The sequence below is a fragment of the Falco peregrinus genome, chromosome Z (assembly GCF_023634155.1).
Source record: "Falco peregrinus isolate bFalPer1 chromosome Z, bFalPer1.pri, whole genome shotgun sequence".
Classification (NCBI taxonomy): Eukaryota; Metazoa; Chordata; class Aves; order Falconiformes; family Falconidae; genus Falco; species Falco peregrinus.
This window is the reverse complement of record NC_073739.1, coordinates 36,883,098-36,902,872: the sequence shown is the minus strand read 5'-3', so window position 1 is coordinate 36,902,872 and position 19,775 is coordinate 36,883,098. Positions and strand designations below refer to the sequence as shown.

General features: G+C 41.8%; 1 long non-coding RNA gene across 1 annotated transcript; it reads left to right on the top strand.

The window, feature by feature from the left end:
- The first annotated feature begins 379 nt into the window (after nucleotides 1–379).
- Nucleotides 380–11,877, top strand: LOC129782798 (uncharacterized). The gene is made up of 3 exons (XR_008744919.1): nucleotides 380–1,963; nucleotides 5,366–5,565; nucleotides 5,982–11,877. It is a non-coding gene; the product is annotated as an uncharacterized LOC129782798 (long non-coding RNA).
- The last annotated feature ends 7,898 nt before the right edge of the window (nucleotides 11,878–19,775 follow it).

Here is a 19,775-nt window from a genome sequence, read left to right as displayed (position 1 = left end):
AGTTCAATTCTCAGTCAGCTATAACTAGAGGGTCCAACTACTGTTTGAGACACCCAGAAGTATTCTAAAATATCTGTAAGGAGCATGTGCAATGCTTAATTAATATAGTACCACCTATTGAATGAGTACGTATGATTTTTCTGATAAATGTAATGCATAAACATATGTATGATCTATATAATCTTGCCTGAATGTAACATATGGCATGCACATTAGCTGGCATAATCCCTTGTGCATCCAGCGCTGCAATAAAGGAATGTCTGCTTCTTAATGCTGCATTGGTGTTAAGGAGTTTTCTTAGTCCCAATTTCAGCGACATTGTCAGTCTGGACTTGGTGCCAGGGAAAGTTATGGAGCAAAGTCTTGAGTACCATCACATGGCATGTAGAATACAACAACCAGCATGGGTTTATGAAAGGCAGGTCCTGCCTGACAAATTTGAACCCCTTCTATGACAAGTTGACTCGGGGGATGAGGGAAAAGCTGTGAATGTTGTCTACTTAGACTTCGGTAAAGCCTTTGACACCTTTTTCCACATCATTCTGAGAAACTGGCTGCCCATGGCTTGGACTTGGTGTAAAAGGGTGTATTTTACACTGAGTTAAAAGCTGGCTGGAGGGCCGAGCCTGAAGAGTGGTGGTGAATGGAGTTACATACAGATGGTGGCCGGGCACAAGTTCCCCAGGGCTCAGTATTGGGGCCAGTCCTGTTTAATATCTGTATCAATGACCTGGACAAGGGGTTTGAGTGCATCCTTGGTAAATTTGCAGATGACACCAAGTTGCAGGGTGGGGATGGGTGGCGGTCAATCTGACTGACGGCAGGAGGCTCTGCAGAGGGATCTGGGCAGGCTGGACATATGGGCCCAGGGCAATTGTATGAGGTTCAACAAGGCTCAGTGCTGGGTCCTGCCCTTGGGTCACAGCAACCCACGCAATGCTACAGGCTCGGGGAACAGTGGCTGGAAAGTGCCTGGTGGGAAAGGACCTGGGGGTGCTGGTCGACACCCAGCTGAACATGAGCCAGCAGTGTGCCCAGGGGGCCAAGAAGCCCAACAGCATCCTGGCTTGTATCCAAAACAGTGTGGCCAGCAGGACTGGGGAAGTGATTGTCCTCCCATACTCAGCACTGGTGAGGCTGCACCTCAAATTCTGTGTTTAGTTTTGGGCCACTCACTACAAGAAAGACATTGAGATGCTGGAACGTGTCCAGAGAAGAGCAACGAAGCTGGTGAAGGGTCTAGAGAACAAGTCTGTGAGAAGCAGCTGAGGGAACTGGGGTTGTTTAGTCTGGAGAGGAGGAGGCTCAGGGGGGACCTTACTGCTCCCTACAGCTGCCTGAAAGAAGGCTGTGGGCAGGTGGGGGTCGGTCTCTTCTCCCAGATAACAGGTGATGGGGCAAGAGGAAATGGCCTCAAGTTGCACCAGGGGAGGTTTAGGTTGGATATTAGGAAAAATTTATTCACTAAAGGTTTTGTCAAGCACTGGAACAGGCTGCCCAGAGAAGTGGTTGAGTCACCACCCCTGGAGGTATTTAAAAGATGTGGAGATGTGGTGCTTAGGGACATGGTTTAGTGGTAGACTTGGAAGTGCTAGGTTAACAGTTTGACTCAATGATCTTAAAGGTCTTTTCCAACCTAAATAATTCTATGATTCTATGATTCTCTTAACCTATTATATTTTCCCTTAGTTCTCATTCTTCCACTTTTGGCCTATAGTGCTTCTCCTAGAAAATGGAAAAATCTGCTTTGGTTGGAGATTCTTCTAAAACAAATAAACCAACAAACTGCCAGCGCACCACAAAATACTGGTTTTTTTTATGCTGGGAAGGTTGCAAAAACCATGTGTGCTGTGGATGGGAGCCAGAGAAGTTCACACTTGCAAATACACTGAAGATGATTACCAGAGTCTTGGACACCAGAAACTGAGAGGACAGTTCATCAGTCCACGAAAAGCAGGAGAGTGTAAGTGCTCATTTTTCACTGTTTTACAGCTTGTAAAATAACTTACATTTGACTTAAGCAAGAGCATCAGAACTGCCTCAGAAGACCTGACACCTGTTTTGCACACTCTGCATTACTCAAGTGGTGCAAGCGATGGAGGCAGAGAATTGGGGCTACACATGTGCCTCCAACACATTTGAACTTCCCAAGGGCAATTAACTTAGTTCACTGTACCTGCAAGTCAGGCAGTGCAGACTTTGTCACACGCAGTGGCCTGGGAGAAGTACTGAGGCCACTGGGCTGGGCTGCTGTCACTTTACTGATGACAGTACCAGGTTATTGCTTCTCTGGGTGTGGTGCCTAACCCATTTGCACAGCTCAGTTTAAAAGTACACATCCCATAAAACCAGGAGGAAGGATAAGGGGGGCAGGGCCAGCTTTCAGTCACATCTGAAACCCACTGAACAAAACAGAACACCTCTTCTGGCTAAGAACATTTTGTTTTCAAACTGAGCATTCTTGCACTTTTTCCCTGACCAATCCACATGGGACTGTTTTGTGGAATGGGGATAATTTATGGCACAATATTTATGGTATGATTTTCTGAAAAAAAATAGGTATGCAGCAGTCAGTAGCAGTTACCAGTTTAAAATTCTGTAGCAATATAGCTCTACCCTGGCAAGGCTAGGAAAGGCCATGGTGGGAAAGCATGCAAAAGTGAAAAGATAAAGTGGCATTGAAACAAACAACAGTAGTCTTCACACTAATGAAGCTCCTGAGCTTGTGGGCTCCTCACCATCTCATGTTGTTCCATGCAAAAACACTCTGCTTCCTTCGTGCTTCTTCTCTTGGGTCAGATCCCTAGCAGGTGTTCATCAGTTTCTCAGCAGTTTGGTCACCCATCTCCACCAGTTGACACCAGCTGAGGCTTTACTCGCCTGAAGGCACAGCAACACTCCCAAAATGTGTCAGAAGCCTTAAGCCCCGCTGTTTTCCCTCTTCCGTCCTTCCCGGCAGCAAAGCTAGGAGCCAGCAGTCTGTCAGGAAAGTGTGTGTCAGTTTTTAAAAGCATGACTCTAAAGCTAAGGGAAAACTCCCCATTATCTCTTCCCTTTCTCATCCTGGCACAGAGGCACCTTGCTGCCCCATGGGGGGAGAAGGCTCACAGGACACAAGCTCCAGCCCCAGCAGGACGTTTCCGCCCATCCAGCGAAGAGCAACAGTCCCACTGCTGTCAGGGCAAAGCCAATGCACAGTATTTTATGCCACTATTTTTGTGCTGAGATCAAATGGCTTGGTATCTGGGACATCTGCCAGAAGCAAGACACCCTTTGTGGGAGTCTACACAGCTCAGCTGGCCTCATGCCACCGGCTGCTGAAGCCACAGCCTAGGACTGCTTTTCAGGTTTGGTTAAAGGGAGGAAAAAAAAAAAAAAAAAAAAAAAAGAAGCTTGCTTCAAACTGATACCATCATGCTTGCTGTTACCATGTTATGTACGCCTTGTACAAAACCCAAGAGCCTATGACATCCGCCCCTCATGCCTGCCCGCTTCCCCAGATCCTATTTCTGAGCGAGGAGCCAGAGTGAACGCATGGCTGTGGCAGGACCTCACCACCTGCCATCTCTAATTATAGGGGAGTCCTGGTCTGTATTAAGAGAAAAACACACACCCCACACACACACACTCACACTCACTCTCATTGAATACAACCGTTCAGCCTCTAATTTCAGGCACTGGTTCCCTCATGGCAACAAGATATAAATATAGAATTTGATGGTCCCAAAGTCTCTTTTTTTTTCCACCCTTTCACTTTACCCCTTGTATTATTTCCACAGCTGATTTTTAAGGTCAATTTTGTGATATGAAATCCAATACTTAGGGCCATCTGCTGTCTTAAACCCTGGTACCCATACTGTTAAACCAGTATCCATCAGCATCAATGGGTGTTCCAGGCACAAAGGGTAGGTGGTCAAGTAGTAGAAGGTATTTTAGGCTGTCCCACTCTTCCTTTTCTGAGAGAAGAAAAACCTTCTCACTGACTGATCACTCTTCTGCTTGCAGAAGAGTCACTTGTACCTGCAGCAACATAAAACACGCAGATGTTTTATATTCAGAAGAGTTTTGTTTAAAGCTATGAGAAGGTAGACCGGGGTCAAGATTTATAAGTCTTCCTGAGGCCTTCTTGCCTTGTCTGTGACAAATATTCAATACAAAGTTAGGGGACTACCTGTGTAAGAGCCGCAGCACGCAGCGCTGGTCTGTAAAGCTTACTTACCCATGGACATATTCCTATATATGTATGCACGCAGACATTAAAAAGAGAATAACCTTCAAATTCTACTCTGGAGGGTTTGCAAAGGCATCTTAATGTGTCCACACAAAATATTTTTTTTGGAGAATGGGTCTTACATTTTTAACATCACAGGGGAATGCAGTGGTCCCTTTGGTTTCATGACCCAACAGAAGCTTTGTTTCAAGCAACATGATTGAAGGGCAGAGTGAAATGTATGGTTTACATACTGTGGAAAGAAACACTCTTCCATCTTTTCCCTTGCTCATCTGCCAAATGGAGATTTGCATAGTTTGCAAGCCAGCTAGGCTGAGGGATGAAGACCACCCATATGATCCGATAGTTAATACCCTCCCTGTGATTTAACCTGTACACTTTGTGGTTGAGGAGATGGCTCACTGGCCTCTCAGTGGCCTCTGAGGACCATAAGCTCAAGCATTCCACATCTTTCTTTAGCAGAACATTAGCATGAGATTGGTTTGTTCCTTGCCAAACTCCAAATCCAAAACTGCCTTCTTTGTTCCAAACTACAGTTTACTGAATTGTGGTTTAACAAGGTCATATGCTATTTCAGATATGTAACAAACAAAATGTAGTTGGAAAATCAAAGAAAATGAAAAATAGCTTATTACACTCAAATACCCAGTAATTATCTATGCAAGTCTGCCATAATACAGGGTTAAGAAAGTAGGAGCGGGCAGGCAAAAACCTCAAGCAAACACAAATCATAGGGAAAGGAGAGAGGAGGATGGCAGGAATCTGGAAGAGAATTCTTGAGACCATCCACTCTTTTTCTTAGGGCAAAATTACTATCTCTGTCATTCCCTACAAATGCTTGTCTTATTAGATGAGATAAGACAAGCATCAAACACCAGCAATGGGAATTCCATGGCCTCTCCAGGCAACCTGTCCCAGTACTTCGCTATTTCTTTTTTTAATGCCTTGCCCTGAGTCTTTCTTCCCTTACTTTGAGTCTGTTTCTTCTTGTTGTATTGACTAGGGACAAGAAAATGACTAGCATTTGTTGAAATTATCCCGTGTTTTGAAGGATGCTTTTTCTTTACAAGTTCATCATAAGTTGTTCTGGCTTACAATTACAGAATTTTTTTAATTTTCTTTTTCTTTTTTTAGGGATAAATTCATTTCCACATGCATCTGCTGGCAAAATGGGCTGCTGCTGAAAGACCACCAGTAACCATAAATCCCTGCGAAGCTGTGGAGATGGGCAGGAATACTGGAATCTTTCCTGAAGCTATTTAATAGTGCCTCTGTTATAGGTATGATTCAGCAAGACCTGGAGACCTGGATCTTCAGTCCTGATACCTAGAAAAGTAGTTTTGATATTTTCACCTGTAAGAATATACACTGAAGTTTTTAGAATTGTTCCCATCTGGCCAGATAGTTCCTTTCAGGCAACAGCAGTCTTATCACTGAGGTAATTTGAGAGCTTTTAATAACTGGGAAGAAATGATTGTATTATCAGAAAGAAACCAGTTCCTACACAGCACAGTTTGCAGAAGTAATGTTTTTGAGAGTGGTGTCCTATTCCCATGGAAGGACATTAGTCAGCGTGGATGGCCAGATTCAGCTTATCCCACATTACCCACACAAACATGTATTTGCAGAAGCCAAAGGGCAGACCCACTGCAGGGAACAAGCTGTTGTAGCTTCACTGACTTCTACTGGGTAGCAGTGATTTCCATAAATCGAAAACATCTACAAGCTTGGCTCCCTTTTGTCTTTACAGAAATGCTCTCCACTGGCTACACATCAAAGGGAAAGCCAACCCTCCATATGCAGGTTGATCTCAGCTCCTTCTGGATATGTTTGTGAACTTACTATGATTGTGAAAGCTCAGTGTGATTATAAACAATTCAGTACTTGCTAGTAGGTACAGAACAGCCAGAATTTTAGAAATTAAATTAAAAAAAAACTATGCTTTACAATCGTGTTAGTTCTGCATTGAAAAGAACATATTTAAGATGGCATAACTGCAGTTTATGTGGGACAGCTATTACAAGTAGATATTCAGTGTGCCATAAGTTCTCTCACAGGAATGCATTTGATAGGATAGTGGGAAGAACCTTTTCAGACTTCAGTACATTACATAACCAGAAAACAGTAATAATATTTATTAAAAGGTTTGTCATTTGTCTTTCATTGAGATTCTACTGACAAGATCTAAACTATGGCATAAAGATAAAGACTGCAAGCTGGTTTATTTATGTGGAAGAAAAAAAAAATCATACCCAGACGTAAACCAATTACAATGGCTTAAATGAAAATAAGTCACATACTAAGCCTCTTCTGAAAAGAAAAATAGTGTTTTCTTCAAGTATCTGCACTGACAAAGCAAACAAAAATACTTCTATCAGCAAGGTAATAATGAGCAAAATTGCAGTATCAGAATTTTCAGATTTTGGTGAGAAAGGGCATGAGAAACTCCAAGTAGATGTGGTCTGTGCACAAACCTGAATGCTTCCTATTTTGTAGGTCAAAATTCTGCCTATGACAAACATTCAGGCTGATGCTGCAGGGCCCAGAGCAGCTAGACACTCTGCTTGCCGAATCTTCCTGACAGAACTTGTCTCATACCACCTAACGCTACTAATGGCATGAAAGTTCCATGGGGCAGGACACAATCTGCTACAAACCCCTGATCTATAGAAACATGGAAGCACATGTACAACTTTCGATTCATGATCAGATTCTGTGCAGTGCCAGGTCTGTTCTCTTAAACTACCCATCCTGAGTTTGAGTTTTGCAAGAACTGACTTTTCACCTTTTGATTTTGTAAATGCAACATATCCGTCACCTGCATTGCACAATATTTTCCCTGGATGAAAGGGGAAAAATCAAAGATGTAATAGGCCATTTTTCAGAAGAGTACGTGTCTTCCTTTCTCTTCTCCATGACTTAATGCTATTACTTTTCAAAAGAATAGGGGCACGTATCCAACATCCCACAGCCCTGAGAGACTTTGCTAAGCAAACTGCTCCACTTTATTGTTCTTCAGCATCTCTGCATAGCTGGAGCAGTATGTGGCCTTGAGTCTGTTACTCATCTCCCATCTCTGTGTGTGATCATAGTCATTCCTCATCAGCGTTGAAAGGTACTGTCAGCGCAGCTATGATTTCTTTTTCGTTCCCTGCCTGACAAGCTTACAATGGCAAAAGCTCTAGATGTAAGATCCATTTGGCAAAAATGTCAGAATTGTCAATGCAGCCAAAAGCAACTACTTTACATTAAAAATTCCCCTGTTGTTTTAACAGAGGTCCCTTGGAAATCTGTGCTAGCAAACTCTCCCCAGTAGAGTATAGGCTGGATTTCACCTTCATTTTTCCTTCCTTTCATTACAGGGCCACTGTATGACTAGAATTTCATACACAGAGCTGTGAGGTTCACAGCTACATGGGGCACCCCAGCTCTTCTGCCCACCACCCTGCTGTATGCCCCAGGAACGTGGGGCAGCACATGCCCAGGAGGCTCTGCTCCCTGACCCTGTGCTACCAGAACCCAGACCAGGCTTGGCAGCTGAGGGAAGGAACACCCAGTAAACCTCAGTGGGACTTTCCACCACTGGCAAATCCCTGGAAAGCTCTGCCAGCCTCCCAGTCACTCTTAGCAACAGGCTGTAGCAAGCCAGATGTAGTAGTGTCTTTATTATGTTAATATGCAAGCTTTCATAAATGTGCTATAAGGAAGGAGATACAGTGAAATAACAGGCATGTATTTGGCTCAGAAGGGCTTCTCTGCTACATTCAGCCATTAGTTCCAAAGCCAGCCTAACCTTTGGGAGAGCTGTCACAGCTCTGAGCAGTTACAAAGATAAAGACTTTCTTTACATTGCTTTTTCTTGGTGGTTTTACATAGTACATGCACCCCCAATGATTTTCTGTAACCCTTAGCTCCAATAACCGACTCAACCAGGATGTCAGCTTGTACCTATCTGCTTTACTAATGAAATCACATCTTTCACCAGCTCAGCAGCTGGTGAGAAAATGGCTTTTGAAATACATCTTCACAAAGGGCAGGTGTAAAGGGTGGCTGAAAGCCACATTAATTTAGAGTTCGTGTAAGTCTATGTGCATAACATCTCTGACAAGAACTATTTATTTATAAACCTGTAAGAGGAATAAAGAATGCAGGCCATTAGTACTGTGCAGTGGAGTTTAAACATAGGGCAAGCAAGTAAGCTTTGAAAAATAGTATCCTTGGTGATCTTCAGATGTAATTTGCTCAGTGGAAACGAGGAACAACCAGTAAGTCTCCTTCCAAGGCAACATCCTCTTTACTCCCTGAAAGTATCAGGACTTCCACCAGAAAATCAGAACAAGGCACTTGCTGCCCTGTGGATGTGCTGTGCTGCTCTCTCTGCCCAGGTCTTAGTCATTACTCTTACTCAAAAGTCACCAAAATGCTCTGTTGCCATGTAATCATAAACTTGAGTGGTCTTGTATCAAATTACCCATAATCTGCTATTGGGGTTATCAGCTATTTTCCAGATGTAATCAGGACTCTCTTTGAAAGTAATGAAATTAATTAGGTTCACCAATAATGTGAGCAGTTTTCTAATTAACCTCCTCCGTAGCATGACAAAACACCGTTCTTGCTCTGTCCCAGTAACTCCTGCCCTATAGAACTTCAGCAGCATCCTGAGCTGGTACACCTGGGGAGAGACATCAAGCACCTTATTATAATTAGTATTTTATGACACTTAAATTGGAAATCTCTGACTAATGGCATTAACTGCCATGAGATAAATGCTATGAAGAACTAGACTTGGCCCAGGGAATATTGTTTACTTCTGCTGAGCAGCAGGGGTAAGGGGAGGCCTTGCTTATAAGAAGCAAAAATCAGAAAAGCAGCCACCTAATTTCTTGTCATTTGTCACTTCACAAAACACACTTGGATGCTGCTCCTTTGTATAAATCAGGAAAAAAACAAACAACGAATGCACAAGTCTGTTTAGGAAAAGCCATCTAACAGTGCCCCAGTGCTGGGTGTAGGTGGCTTGTGACACCGTCTCTCCCTGTTGATCAGGCTCACTCCCAAATGAATCACTGCCTTTTTTTTGATCCAGCCTCTGGTCTGGAAATCCTTACTTCAGGTCTCTTCAAGGAGAAGGAGGGGCCCAATATAGGAAGCACAGGCATATCTCCCCCTGCTGTGAAGCTGGTTTCAAACGTGAAGGATCTGCCAGGTTCCGTCTCTTGGTTTGAAAGTTGAGAGAGGTTAAGAGCCTGGCAGATGCCCATGTGTGGCTGCTACGCAGCTGCTCCAGGTACACCTGCCATGTCATCTTCATCCAGTCATTGGTACCCAGGCATATGGATCCAGGTTAACATCCTCACACTTTGTATTGCAGGAAAATCTGATGTTACTTTTGCCCTCGCTGGTCTTTACATTCACCCAGCTGTGGCAATGGGATACAGGACTCCTTCCAAGCCCCTTGCAGAATACCTTGCCTACCTTAGGTCCTATACACAAAGCCCTGTAAGTCCTGGTACCCCAGGTACCAACTCTTCTTGGGTTGTGTCAGCTTGCATGTAAGCAAAACCTGGTGTCCACACCATATCCCCACCAGACTGAATTTGCCCAAGCTTAAAGCATCTCCATTCTCTAAGCAGGGGCAGCTCCTAGAGCCTTTGGCTTAATAGGAGCCAAAGTCCCCATGTTAACACAAAAATGAAGGTAGGGAGCTTTCTCCACCACAGGTTATCACCCAAAAGATTTCTATGCCATGAGTCATTAGCAGTGTAGCTGTAACTATAACTCTGAAATAAAGTAATTTTCTAAATTATTGTGAAAGCAAGTTTCCTCACACACACACCCTTACCTGTAAGGCCAAAGTAAGCCAGCTTTTAAGAAGCACTGTTAATTCTCCACTATAAAGAGAGGTACAATTTTTCAAGCAGGTAATGGCAGTTTGCCCTATGGCTGAATAAAAAAAATAATGTTACTTGCCTAGTGAACAGCCTTGAAAGAACCAGTGTCTTATAAGTAAAGATGAAAAATACTGGGTGAGATGCAGCTGTTCATTCAAACCCTCATAAAGGTCAATGATATTGTGTAGAGTGTGGCTTCTAATGCAAACTGTAAATAATTCATTGGAATTTATGGGAAGGGACCTTCCAAAGGTCTTGTGTGGTTTTCTCCCCCAGTTAGTAGAGGTCTGGGGGTTACTGGGCTGAGTAAGTTAGGCCCAGCAGCAGCAATACTCCTGAACTAAGCCAGTGATTCTCAGGGATTTTAAGGGTGGAATTATTGGTGCATGACAGTGCATGGCCTTTTTGTCTCGGCAAGTCCTTTTGATTTTTAATTTTTTCCCCTTCCTTTTCACTTTGGAGAAAAGTGCTGGAAGTCCTGCCAACAGGCCAGCTGCTTTGTGAGCACACACACAGCACTGACATCCTCCATCCATCCACCTGTTTGCAGCACCAGACAAAGCCAAGCTCTGGCCCCGCTGGTGGTGTGGATGGCCCTGGGGCCATGCTGTGGTTGGTGTGTGGTTACTCCAATTTAGAATTCCTCCTCGCTGTTATTTACAAATACCTTTTTCTCTCTCAGATCTTCCGTTTGTGGCTATACTTGCCCTCCATCACCAATGCTAGAAACTGCGCAACAGTTTTAGTTCTCCTTCCTGCCGTGGTATTTGTAACTGACAGCAATTAACGCCTTTCTGGAGCACGCTTTATTCATATTCCTGTAACTGTAAATACCACCCAGCATGCGTGCTGGGCAGCTCTCACCTCATCATTGCCTTTGGGCCTGTCAGAGTTTGCATTTTGTGGTCAGAGCAGAAACAGAGGGTGAGATTAGCTGTCAGTGTTACCATGGTTAGCTTAAACTCTCCCTGTGGTCACCATTAAAGCCCCATTCCTAAAACTGGAGGTTCCAACAGGAAAAAGAGGTATATTTTAAACAGTCTTTTAATTTCCTCTCCTCTCCAAAGCAATATGGCTTTAAGATCTACCTTTCCCCCCACTTTTTTAACCAAGAGGAGTAATATATATTAGAGATAAGTACACCTGGATTATTTATCTCTGAGACAGTCTTTGCCTTGTGGAGAGACACTTCATTTTTCTTCTGTGCCTCAGTCTCCCCATAACGGCTGTTTAGTTTTCTCAAAAACTTTCATGGGAAGGTGCTCTCTGTGTGTAAAACATTATGGAAAAGGCTCTCCAGTCATGTTCACTGGAGAGTGATCTGAGCAGCCTTATCTGGCAGACAGTGCTGTTGATCTGCCTTGACCTTAGGTACCCTCCTCCAGCTTCGGTCCTAAGCTTGAGCCCTTTTCCTTTCACAGGACACTTTATTTCATATGCATGCTTTATTTCTCAAGTGTTTTTATGAACAAAGTTTCAAGCATACCAAGGGAAAAAATTACATTTTGAAAGCAAAAAAAATTTCCCTCACCCTTTTAAGTCTCCTGCCTTTGAATGTTGCACAGATTTTTGTTTGTTTTGTTTTGTTTCCTTACCAAAAGGATAGCATATAGATATCTCACCCATTTTCAACCTAGTGAAACTTGCCTCCCTGAAAGCCCCTTTTCATCCCAATCTAAAGTCCACCGACTAGACCTACTCAGACAATTTTGTCAGGTTTGTGCCAGATCTTTCCTGAAGGATGACCTGCACATCCCACCTGCCTCTGATCCGACTTGTGTATAGGATGCAAGTCTCTGCAGTGCCTTCCTTCCTCCCTGCCATGTCCTCCTACTCCACCAGTCTCCTTCCCAGCATCTGCCTGGAAAGCAGCTGCCCAGAGCTGGCAACTCTGTCTGGCTGAGGGCTCAGCCAGGACAACCATCTGCCCAAGCTGTGCCAGCACCTCTGCAGTGGGAGTGCAAGACATGGCTGCGGAGGATAACCCCATTTGCTTGACAAGTATGGTCACTCAGGAGCTGGATACAGTGGAATAAGAAAAAAAAAATAAAACCATATCTTTACTGAAAGTAATGTACAAAGGAGCCCAGCTGGAGGATTACATATGGCAGGTTGGGAGTTGTCAGGAAGAAACAGAGGGAACCTGCAGAGAGTCAGAAGAGTAAGGACTTTTCCATTTGCTGTTACGGGCATCCTCAATGATTTTCCACCTGTGTATGTCTTTATTTCTAAAGCTAGAATTGTGGAAGGAATAATAATAACCTGTTCCTGTTGGTTTGTAACTGTTTAAACTTTATCATTAATGTATGCAGGAGATACGTGAAAACAAGGTGAAAGCATATGCATGTAGTCTCATATAATAAGACTAAAACCATCAGCTTGTCCTCAAAATTTAAATATTTTTTGGTATACCAACACTGCTGAGCTATGTCACGGATAGCATGATGAATATTTTCACTGGAGGAAAGCTTAATCCTTTTAATTAGTTAAGGAGCATATCGAGAGAGCCTCAACTATGAATTCTTGGCATTTTGGCTTGTATGAAATCTTTATTCATGCCTAAGCCCAGAAAAATCAATAACTTCAATTGGTATTACCCTGCTATTTTAAAATACTTGAACATACCACATGTGGTACTGATATTACTGATAGAAAATAACTAGTGCAAGCCAAAGCCAGTTGTTGGACTCCTTAAGAGGCATCCTTCCTATGTTTTTCAGCAGTTTTAAGTCTGTCATTGCAACTTACCTGAAGTACTAATGTGAAACAGTCTGGATTACATTTTGCATAAAGGTCACAAAGCATGATGTGAATTGCGCACAGAAAGGGAGTACTGAACCTGCAGTGAGGAGAGGAAGAAAATGAAGAGCTGGAGAAGGAGTGACACTTACAGCCTTCAGACAAAGAAGAGTTTCCAAGAATAAACAAATGCTCTCTGTATGCCTATCCAGAAAGCTGCTGGCCTGCCTGCATCACAGGATTGGTGTGAGGATGGAAAGCAACAGCCGAATCCCAAGAAGGGGTCCAGAACAGTGTATCTGTCACAGTGCATGACTCACTAACCACCAGCAACATTGGCCTCACTGGGGTTAGGCAATACATACCAGAAGCAGTACCAAGCATTCCCTTGTCTGTTACCACCACAGATAGCCCTGTTCCTCCATTCATTAGTACAGTGTTGCTTCTTTGCCAGCATAGCTGTCTCCTGAAACATTGGTACTTGCTGGGACAGGAAGCCCAGCAAAGAATAGCAGGACCTAACTCCAGCACCCCATGGCGCTGGGGAGGCAGCAAAAATCAGAGCACCACCAAAGCAAAAAGGCTGGGAGGTACAGCAGTTATGAAGAAAAAAGAGTCTAATTACAAGTGTAGACAAGAGACTAATTGCAAAAGCTAAATAATTAGACATGTATAAATTAATGCTTAATTCATACCACAAGTGATAGTGATCCTATAAGAGCCTATAAGAACGAAATATTTAGAAACAGACTTTTACTCACATAGAGAAAAGTCTTCCTACATGGGCTGCCCAATTAATTATTACCAATGCCATCAGCCCAGTAGCTCAGATTTGACTCCAATAGCCAAGGACCAACAGCCATTGCTATCTAGCCTGGATGTCGGTTGTGAACAGTCATCCATCAAATTGTTGTAATGAGCTCAAAGTATCTAGTAAACTCAGAAATGAAAGAAAAAGAGGGCGCTTTTTTTAAACAAATGCAGAAATCTAGCTTCCATTTCAGGAGGGTTGGGGGACACCCTGGGGTTGTGACCCTTGCTGTGTGTCCCTTGCATAGAGCCCAAGCAGGGCTCCCTTGCCAGCAGGCCATGCAATGGAGAAGGAGCTGAATGTTGGGTCTGAGTAACTGCCTGCTTGGCCATTTTGTTATCCTTTGTTATCAATAGCCAAGCAAACATCTTGGCTCTGTGAGCTGCCTTTGACTTTAGCATTTTTTCCAGCCAGGGGCAATACAGCAGCTGCAAAGCATGCATGAGGTCCGGGGTGCCTCTTTTCTCAGCCTTGCACTGTGTTTTTTCTTACACTTTCATGAGGAATAGTAGCACTGTGTAGAACCATGTCTACAGTGCATGTGGAGACACTCGCACTCCCTAGTTTGATAATCTACACTGCTTAAAACACACACACACACATTGACTAAAACCTTATTTTTCCCAAGTACTGTATTCAAATTAAATATTCATCTTCCTTAAAAAGCAATTAAATTTTACTGTCTAGTAATTGGCAAATCTAAACAGCAACTGTAGAAAAATAATTAGCATAGTAAGAAATCAGTTATTTCTCTGATAAGCTCATAAACCCTTTTAATTAAAATCACAATATTTTTAATTGCTAAAGGGAATATTTTGTTTATAATAGCAAACATTTCTAAGTTTTAATTTAAGTTCCAATCTAATATTGTGATAATTGAGAAATGGCCTCCAGGGGGCAACAGTATCCACCAAACAAAATGTGCTTCTCAACTCTACCAAAGGATTTCCTTACATGAAAATGCATCTTCTTGGGATATAGGAAAGGTAAGTTAGCCTGTGCAAACTCTGACAAGCCTCCTGTGAGTTAACACCAAGGGAAACAATTGCCATTCATTTAAAACCACACTTATTTAAAAAGTTATTATTAATCAAGATACAAGAGTATACTTCCAGAAACTGTATGCATGCAAACTAAAATACAATTTCTAATCAAAGGTATAAAAAGATGTGATTTGCTTTTTAAGCTTTCAGACATGTTGTTTTAAAAACATCTGAAATACCTTGGAATTGCTTTATTGTGTCACTTTCCCTGTCACCAGCAACATGATGACATGTAAAGGATTTATGACAGTCAGGGATTGACAGACCTGGTGGCCTGGTAAAAGTCAGGCTGTCACCACTCTGTGTTCCCCAGTCCAGCCAGTAGCAGGGCTGAGCATAGGTATATGCCTAGATGGCCAACCACACATACAGGCATGCTCAGCTCTCATGCGGACACAAACCCTACCACCAGCCTCATCCTGACCCTCGCTGGCGGGTCAGGAAGACTGGCTGATAGAGGCAAATATATACATATACATGCATGATATGGATCTTTCCACTAGCTGGCTCCTGGAGCAGCCCAGAGGAGACGGGGCAGGGGCTCAGATCTCATGGGGTTGTTGGGGGTCTCCACCCTTCCAGCAGTATGCTGGGCTCTTCTGTCAGGCTGAAGAGTCACACATAATTGATCACATAAACGAACAAGAAGCACTTCCAGGTCGTACATGATGGATGCTAGGAAGCACAGATCTCAGTGCTAGGCCATCAGCATTCATCAACTAGACAAAATATTTTAAAGAAAAAATTGAAAGAAATCATTGAGTTTCTACCTTGGGTACCTTTGAAACCACCTGCTCCTGGGGACATTGATCACAAAGTGTTACTATCAGGCAGCTGCTTACTGATAGCTCTTTGGTAGAAACTTCATAAAATACTGTTGTCCCTACTTCAAGTAATCATTAGCACTGAAATCCACCTTTGCTGCTATAGAGATAAAGCAACTAATTATTCATTATTTATTGTGTCATTATGTTTAACAACCTAGTCAATATCATGTTGTCTATCTTTCTGGGAAAGAAATTATCCCAGAGAATCTATAATCCAAAACTACAAGGACACACATAGGACTGAAGGAAAGGAAAGACAATGAATTATAGAAGTGTGGCCACCATAAACTGATCCCATTTCTACATGTAAATGCAGGTACTCATCTTGTGGAGGAGTATGAGATATGAAGTGAGTAGCTGAAAAAACCTCACATCTAAAGGAAGAAAAATATGGCCATATCTCCTGGTGGGTTTCTTAAAAATTAAAGGAAAAGGTAATTAAAGCAGAAGGCTGAAGATAGGAGGAAATCACAGCTGTCAAGAATTTGTCATTCAAGGAGACAGAAATCCCTTCTTCATTCTGGACACTGACCCTTCGGACTGAGGCAGATGGTGGGAGGAGAGTCAGTTTAGTACAGGAATGTGGTCAAATACTGTCTCTTGTCTTTTGATTTTCCAAGATGTTTGAGTAATTTTGAGATCCAAAAGGCTCAGCTGCTACTTGAGTGTAACACTGTTGACTTGGAGATCTCTTGTTTCTGTTTGACTTTTCTCTTCAATGTCTCCACAGCAGTCAGAATATAACCTTAAATTCAACTTTGTCATGTTTAACTTGGTAGTTCTATCCTGGATTTGAAATCCCAGTGGAATACTGATCATAAGGAAGGAACTATATTTTGAAACATATTTTAGCTTCCATTCATTATGTTGCTTTTGTAGTTTACTGTATCCAGGCTTGACTAGGCATTGATCAATCATCCACTGAGCAGATGACTCAGACTGAATACATCACAATGAAAGCTATGTTTCTCTGACTGCAGAAAATTTTAATAGAAAGAAACTGCTCTTTAAAGGATGCCATTTTTTTTTACTTTACAGTGAAAGGCAGGTCGAATCAACCTTAGAATAAAAAGAAGTCAAAACAACTATCTTCCTACATGTGAACTAGTATTTCAGAGTCCATTCTAAATGCCTTTAACTTAAATACTTCAGACAAGTTGTTTTAAACATCAGTTAGCAAGGGGTTAGTAAAGCTGTCCTCAGCCAAACAAACCATTTTACACAGTTTTATGTTGTTGCTATTAGTTAAAACTTGACATTTTTTACTTGTTGAAGGAGGGAAACTCTGCCTCACATAATTATTTAAGATTATTTTTACATATTAACATAATTCTGTGTAATAAAAAAACATATACAACTTTGTTTTGTAAAAATGAAAAGATATGTCAAAAATGTATAAAGGTATAATTGCATTAAGAAGAACATGGGAGAACAGAGTCACAATATCTATGTATTCCTGTGTTGATTAATTAAATAAAATCTAAAGTAACCACAGTTTGTTCTGGATCCAAAACCATACCAGCCATTTAATGTTTAGAGGTATTCTGTGACTTTCTAGTCTGCTAAATTGTGCCCATTGATCTGCATTTTGGTTCATTTACGTGTTCACAGGTAATGTTTCCTGTAGCAAGTTGTGATAAGTGCAAAATTTCATATTAAAAAAAAAAAAGAAAAAAAGGTTTACTTGGGCATCAGCTATTAATGAACTGGTTTGTATCATTTCTGATCTTTTGTAACCAGATATTAAGATATATTAACATAGTCCTTCATACACAGGATAAGTAAACCCACATCGTTAAAAATCTAACAAAGAAAAACCCGTAATTCAAATTCAGCAAACCCGTAATTCAACAGCCAGCTAAGCTGAGTAGAAACATGAAGAAATGCTGTTAGGTAACAGAAAAATAAACACCTGAAGCTGTGTGCATTAAGGAAAAATGTATCTAGGACCAGCTACAGCTGTGAAGTTGTTCTCTTGCACTCATTTAATAGCTGAAACGTGGAAGCTGAGAACATCTTTTGCTATGGATAAGTGACTGGGAGCCTGGGACTGCCTTGCAGGGCGTGTCTGTACATATCATACACCAGTTGTCACGACAGCACGAACTCTCCTTGCATCATAACAGAACATTACTGTGGGTTTTCCACCTGATACCGATGCAACATGGCCAATCAACTGTGCAACTTGTTAAAGTGATTCTCCACTGAGGCTATTAAAGTGGAAGCTTTACTGGAAGTTCAGGCCCCGTGCAAGGCTTTTCCTAAGGAGTGCCTCTCTATTTGTGTTTATTAATTATACTGGGTCCCAAAGCTCTTATTTCCTTATTATTTCCTTATTTAGTAAACTAGAATTGTTGGCTAATAAAAGAATAGCTATCGGATCATTTCCTTTTGGAAATGATTAGTCCGGTTTTGTGGGTGTGTCCTTTTTTTCATAAAATCTGAAGTATCTGAAATTGTTTCTTAGCAACCCTCTTCAGTTTTCCATTTCCTTCTATTCAGCTCCCCAAAGAGCACTTCTAAAGCTGTAGTAAGGTTAGCCATTTCAAAGAAGAAGCTATTATTTTTCCTCTTGTATGAACGGTGAGATTGTGCCCAGATAACATAGCCTGATAGGAATATTCTCCAGTATATTAAAAAACATCCTTGAAACAATAAAACACTTTTAAACTGACATAATAGGTGAATTAGTAGCAAGAATACTGATAACTGTATCTATTGTGCTTGGCAAAGACACAAGAAGAAAAGGACAGCTACTTCCTTACTGTTCTGTGTAGAAGGTTAATTTTATCTAAACCAAAAGCCTAGGCATTTATCTGAATCTACAAAAGTACTTCTCACCTTGATGATATACTTCTAGCACCTTGCCTTATCAACCCACATGCGGAAGGCAGCTTGTTATTTACCACACTACACAATGGTGCTTGGAAAAAGCCCTGCATATTGGTAAATACCAAATCAATGGCATGTATTTTACATGTTGTGACTGAATGGCTTGAGCATCACCTCCTTTGGATACCATAGGTCCCACAAAATATGCATCACCCATAGAAAAAGTGAAAGTCCTTCCAAATAGCTCAAGGCCACTACATTGATTCCTCTTTCTGTATTTCCCAGTCCCACCCTTCATCGTGCAAAGACAAGTTATACACTGTTTCAAAAGTGACGACTTTCCCAGCATGCTCAAGCAGTGGTAAACCTGACTCTTTCAGGTTAGTTTATAGTGAGATAGTAAAATGGAGCAGGAATGTTATGTTTCTCCCACTTAAGACCTGGGCTTTCATATACAGCAGGAGGACACTTGGTGGCACTCATTCAACATCATTTTTGCTTCCCATACCACAGATCTCTGGGTTAACCTAAACATATGAAATATTCCCTTTAATAAGATTATCCCATGAACTCTATCACTAAGACCAACTCCTGCAGTGACTACTCAGTTTTGACTTAATTGTTAACAAAGTGAAAAATGTCATTTTGTGTAAAAGAAAACTAAAGATCAGTTTATGATAGTAAACTGATCACTAAATTTGAGCTGAGATTTTTTACCTACCAATTATTCTGCAAAATCTTCACATTTCTGCTTGGATGGGTACCTAAAATGTACTCCCTGTATAATGTGCAAATTCTTTGTCCCTGCACATTACCATTCCCTGCAACTTGCATACAGCTATTAGAAAACAAACAAACAAAAAGAAATAAAGCCTGACTGAATTATTTGGTAATCACAATAGCTACTGAGAAAGTGACAAATGCAAAGGAGGTAGACAGTTGTACTTGGCTGTACCCAGTAGTCCTTCTAATTTATACTTCTGGGTCACTGCCATCTGCAACCTAATATTCATGCTGTGTTTTGAGAAAGAAAATGTTTACATAGGAAACAGCAGCACCTTAACCCATATAGATGAACAAATACCTATAAACCCTCTATAGAACCCTTGTTTTCCAGGAATTACCCCAGTATCACATGCATAGTACCCTAAAGTCTTGCCAAGGACTACAGCTGTATCACTGACACCTGAATGTTATTCCTATCAAAGCTGCTGAAAGATCTGACAGTCAGTAGAGAATTTGTTTATTACCCTTAACAGCAGGACACTATTACATTAGCTAAGGCTAATCCAATACCATTAGATAGCCCAAAGCTTGACCGAAGGTGTCTCCTTTGCGGGAGGGGGAAGATCAAGCCCAGATGTCCCTGCAACTCTCCACTTACTTCACTCAAAACTTCTG